Source organism: Pan troglodytes, chromosome 21, assembly GCF_028858775.2.
Source record: "Pan troglodytes isolate AG18354 chromosome 21, NHGRI_mPanTro3-v2.0_pri, whole genome shotgun sequence".
Classification (NCBI taxonomy): Eukaryota; Metazoa; Chordata; class Mammalia; order Primates; family Hominidae; genus Pan; species Pan troglodytes.
Window position 1 is genome coordinate 47,601,675 of NC_072419.2, and position 6,000 is coordinate 47,607,674.

The window sequence follows — 6,000 nt, forward strand, 5'->3', positions numbered from 1 at the left end:
ACAGAATTAGTATTTTAAAATTTATCAAGAGAATTAGTACGTTATTTTTCTACTCAATTCTAAGACACAATTATGCCTAGTTCGTTATAATCATAGAAAAACCCCAAATAAATTTCATGTTTTAGAAGGTCAGGTTGTTTTCTAAGTATTTTTCTAAAACTGGATGAAAATTTTTCATGTTAAAATTAATTTTTCATTACTTTCACACTGGTCTTGGGGGTCTGTTTCTCACTGCACAGAGGAAAGTCGATCCTTAAATGTTATTATCATGGTGCCTGTGTACATTTTAATCCTGAAATTAATTTTAGGATTAAGGCCAGGTGCAGTGGCTCACATCTGTAATCCCAGCACTTTGGGAGGCTGAGGCGGGTGGATCACATGAGGCCAGGAGTTTGAGACCAGCCTGGCCAACATGGTGAAACCCTGTCTCCACTAAAAACACAAAAAATTAGCCAGGCATGTGGCACACGCTTGTAATCCCAGCTACTCAGGAGGCTGAGGCAGGAGAATCACTTCAACCCAGGAGGCAAAGGTCACAGTGAGCTGAGATCGCACCACTGCAGTCCAGTCTGGGCAACAGAGTCTCTATCTTTAAAAAAATAAATAAAATTGTAAAAAAGGATTAAAATGTAGACAGGAACCATGATAACATAAATATCATAGGGCTTTCTTCTGTCAAATTTTACTCTGATAAAGTGCTGATCTGATTTTTTTTTTATGGATTCATTTCTAAATGGTCATTGTAAAATGCAACTTCCTTCTTCTTGGAGACAGGGTCTTGCTCAGTTGCCCAAGCTGGAGTACAGTGGCATGATCACAGAATCACAGTTCACTGCAGCCTCAACCTCCTGCTCTCAAGCAATCCTCCCACCTCAGTCCCCCAAGTAGCTGAGACTACAGGCACGTGCTACCACACTCAGCTAATTTTTTTTTTTTATTTTTTGTAGAGTCAGGGTCTCACTATGTTGCCCAGGCTGGTCTCAATCTCCTGGGCTCAAGCAATCCTCCTGCCTCAGCCTCCCAAAGTGCTAGGATTACAGGCGTGAGCCACCACACCTGGCCAAAGCAGAATATTATAAAATGTAACATAATCACAGGAGTGATATTCCATTACCTTTGCCATATTCTATTGGTTAAAAGCAAGTCACAGGTCCTACCCACACTTCAGTGAAAGGGATGACACAAAGGCATGAACACCAGGAGGCAGAAATGCAGGGGCCACCTTAGAGTCTGTCTGCCACTGAAGACAGTAACAATGGATCTGGAATCTGAAAAATGAGTTGGCATCAACAATGTGGACAGAGGGAGGGAAGAACTGTCCAAGCAGAGAAGGGGCAGGACGGTGAAAGCAGATGGTGTGTACAACTTATACAAAGGGCCTAGTCTAGTGACTAGCAATACCGTATCACTCTCCTGCTCAATAATCATTGATAGCTCCCCAGTGCCCATGGTTTTGCCCCATATTCAAGGTTATCTCCTTGCATTCGCTTTGTCTTCAATACCCATGCCTTCACTCACCACTTCCACCCACTTAGACTGCCTATTGCCTCCTATATTTACCCCATCTATATATAGTTCAAGGCCCAGCATAAACTGATATTCTGTAAACAATATTTCTGAATATCTAAGTGGAGGGCACTGTGCCAGATCCTCTTGGAGTTGCAAAGCTTAAGACATGGTCCACATGCCAGATGGAGGGCGGGTGGGGGCAGAAGGTACACCCCAAGAAGAAAAAGAGTAGGAGGTCCCTTTGTTGAGGATCAAACCCATGGGGCAGTTGGGAAATCCTGAAGGGATTTTTAGGCCACAGAAAGCTCCACTTCCTACATTGGTTAATGATCTTTCAGGATTCCTCTCCAGGCTAGAAATTACAAACAAATTCCAAAAAGGCTGCTAAACTGACGTCTTTCCGGGAGTCGGGAACCGCACAGTTGCAATCTAGCCAAGCCGGGTCACTCCTCATCTGGCACAAAAGGTACCTTTAGCAGGAGCTGCGGATGGCAACAGAAGTCTCCTGCCCTCCAGCCTGAGGGTCCCTGATAACATCCAGGACTTGTTCCCATTGGCTGGGAGGAGAGGCCCCCAGTGGCTGTGCACAGTTCTGGCCACATCCTCAGGAGAAGGAAAGAAGGAAGGCAAAAGCAACCCAGCCAGGGACACAGAGCAGGAACCTCTCCAGCCGGGGGCGGAGGGGGCTGCTCCCCCAGCTCCATCTCTCACCTAGCCTAGGAAGGAGCTGCGCTTGGACCCGGCAGCCCCGACCTCGCAACCACGTACCTGCCCACTGCTCACTGACATGGCTGGGGGTTGAGCAAATGTCTTGAGAGCAAAAGCTCCTGGATTGAAGGAAGTGGGGAGGCCTGGCACCTCCTGGGTCTCTCTTCACACCCCAATTTCCATCTTCTCCAGCATTTACTCCACCTGGAAGGCGGAGGCTTTACCCTCAGCACTCACTACAGCGTCTTCCTTCCCTCTGAGGGCAGGGATTTTATACCCTTCCCACCTCCCAACCTAAACTATCCCCAGGTGGCTCATCCTGGCCTTTGTACAAATGAGTCCCTGCACCTGGATCACTGTGCTCACCTGTCTTCACTTAATTCCAACTTACTTTTCCACTCTCTGGAAAGCATTCTCTGACCCTTCCCACCCCACTATGGGCTCCTGGGCTTGCCCCACCTCAGGTTTCATCATCTTATATTGCAATTCCCTGGTTGCTGGTCTCTTCTTCCCCTCCCCTCCCCATCCTCTAAGACTATGGGGCTCCTGCAGCATCTCTAGTGCCTGGCCCAGGCATGGTGCTCAGGAAGAACACAATCACCCTGTTGTCCTCTGTTCCTCTGCCGGGTTAGGAGAGTCTGGTAGTCACTTTATCTTTTACAGCAGCAGGTCTCAGACTAGAGTGAGCATCAGAATCCACTTGGTGGTGCAGGCAGGGAGGGACTTATTAAAATACAGATTCTGGGCCCTACCCCCAGCGTTTCTGATTCAGTAGGTCTGGGGTAGGGCCTGAGAACTGGTATTTCTAACAAGTTCCCAAGTGCTGCTGCTGGTCCAGGGACCACACTTTAAGAATCACTGTTGGGGCCGGGTGCTGTGGCTCACGCCTGTAATCCCAGCACTTTGGGAAGCCGAGGTGGGTGGATCACTTGAGGTCAGGAGTTCGAGACCAGCTTGGCCAACACGGTGAAACTCCCTCTCTACTCAAAATACAAAAATTAGCCGGGCGTGGTGGCAGGAACCTGTAAACCTGTAATCCCAGCTACTCAGGAGGCTGAGGCAGGAGAATCACTTGAACCTGGGAGGCAGAGGTTGCAGTGAGCCAAGATTGCGTCACTGCACTCCAGCCTGGGTGAAAGAGCGAGACTCCATCTCAAAAAAAAAAAAAAAAAAAAAGAATCACTGTTAGCCTGGCATGGTGGCTCACGCCTGTAATCCCAGCACCTTTGGGAGGCCAAGGTGGGTGGATCACTTGAGGTCAGGAGTTTGAGATCAGCCTGCCCAACATGGTGAAACCCCGTTTCTACTAAAAATACAAAAATTAGCTAGGCGTGGTGGTGGGCGCCTGTAATCCCAGCTAGTTGGGAGGCTGAGGCAGGAGAATTGCTTGAACCTGGGAGGCAGAGGTTGCAGTGAGCCAAGATCACACAAATCCCCATCTCAGGGTGTCAGTTTCTTCACTGGTAAAATGGGATAACTACTGTCCCCACTATCCTGGGTTTTGTGAAAATCCAATGAGATAATGCAAATGAAGAACTCATGCACCCAGTAGGTGCTCAATAAATGTTAGTGATCCCTCCTGGGAGTAGGCAGGAGACATGGCAGGCAGGGAAAGCATGAACAGCAGCAGAGATGGGAAAGGTCCCAAGCAGGTCAGCTGGGCTGGCAGAAGAGCCAAGGCCCAGCACAGCAGCCAGGGAGTGTCCTGTAGAAGTAACTGGGAGCTACGCACAGTTCTGGAGCTGGGCAGTGACAGGTGGAAGCTGAATGTGGCAACATGGGGCAGGAGGCCATTGCCAGCAGCAAGTCCCACGTGCTGGAGACTTGGCTGTTTGGCTAGACATAGGGTTGCCAGATTTAGCAAAGAAGATAAAGTATGCCCAGTTAAATTTGAATCTCAGATGAATAATGAATACTTTCTTTTAGTATAAGTATGTCCCAAATATTGCTTGGGTATACTTATATTAAAAAGCAGTTGCTGTGCATCTGAAATTCAGATTTACATGAGTGTCCTTTATTTTTATTTGCTAAATCTGGCAATCCCAACTAGACACCAGTTGCCTGTCCCCCAGCCCTTAGTCCTGCATGCAGTGGGAGACCCAGCCCCAGGGTCCACTGCCTCCCTTCCCACCTTCAACAAAGCCACCAGGAGTGATTGATGAGCTGCTCCCAGAAGCCAGTATTGCTGCTCTGAGTGATCACAACTACAGGCCTGGGTAAGGGGGCCCTCTCACCTCATGCCAGGTTCACCCAGCAAGAAAGTAGAGGGGCACAGTCACTAACCACTGGGTCTGTAAATTAACAAAGCACATAGGGTGAACGCAATGACTCATGCCTGTGATCCCAGGGCTTTGAGAGGCAGAGACAAGAGGATTGCTTGAGCCCAGGAGTTCGGGACCAGCCTGGGTGACATAGTGAGACACCCATCCCTACAAAAATTTTTTAAAAATTAGCTAGGTGTGGCTGGGCACCGTGGCTCACGCCTGTAATACCAGCACTTTGGGAGGCCCAGGCGGGTGGATCATGAGGTCAAGAGTTCAAGACCAGCCTGGCTAAGATGGCAAAACTCCATCTCTCCTAAAAATAAAAAAATTAGCCAGGCATGGTGGCAGGCACCTGTAATCCCAGCTACTCATGAGGCTGAAGCAAATAATCGCTTGAACCTGGGAGGCAGAGGTTGCAATAAGCCGAAATTGTGCCACTACACTCCAGCCTGGGCAACAGAGCGAGACTCTGTCTCTAAAAAAAAAAAAAAAAAAAAAAGCCAGGTGTGATCATGCATGCCTGTGGTCCCAGCTCCTCGAGAGGCTGAAGTAGGAGAATTGCTTGAGCCCAGGAGGTCAAGGGTGCAGTGAGCCGTGATTGTGCCACTGCACTCCATCCTGGGTGACAGAGCCAGACCCTGTCTAAAACAAAACAAAACAAAAAAACAATAAAACACATAAGCTACCAAATTCTGTAAAGAAGGAAGTACCACCTGCATTCTTGGATTAATGAAGAAACAAACAGCTGCCAGTGATATAGGCTCATCCGATGAGTATACCCAAGCAGAGGAAAAAATGGCCTCCACCTTCAACCCCAGAAATGGGCAAACACAAGTGTCCATGCTGCTTGCACCCTCAGAGAAAGCCCTGGAGATGGTGATGTCAACCACAAGCTAGAGTGGGACAGTCTCTGCCTTATTCAGTTCCATTCAGTGTTAGAACAAGTCATACTAGCAGAGGCTGTTCTATCCGCCTTTCTTCTCCTACCCTCATCACCAAATCCCAGATGATTGAGAGTTCCAGAAACGAGCCTGTCAGAAATGCAATTTTTCTTTTTCTTTCTTTCTTTTTTTTTGAGACAATGTCTTGCTCTGTCACCCAGGGTGGAGTACAGAGGTGCCATCTCAGCTCACTGCAACCTCCACCTCCTCGGTTCAAGTGATTCTCCTGCCTCAGCCTCCTGAGTAGCTGAGACTACAGCTGTGCACCACCACGCCTGGCTAATTTTTTTTTTTTTTTTGTATTTTTAATAGAGACGGGGGACCGAGCGCAGTGGCTAACGCCTGTAATCCCAACACTTTGGGAGGCTGAGGTGGGTGGATCACGAGGTCAGGAGATCGAGACCATCCTGGCTAACACAGTGAAACCCTGTCTCTACTAAAAATACAAAAAATTAGCTGGGCATGGGGATGGGCCCCTGTAGTCCCAGCTACTCAGGAGGCTGAGGCAGGAGAATGGCGTGAACCCGGGAAGTGGAGCTTGCAGTGAGCAGAGATGGCGCCACTGCACTCCAGCCTGA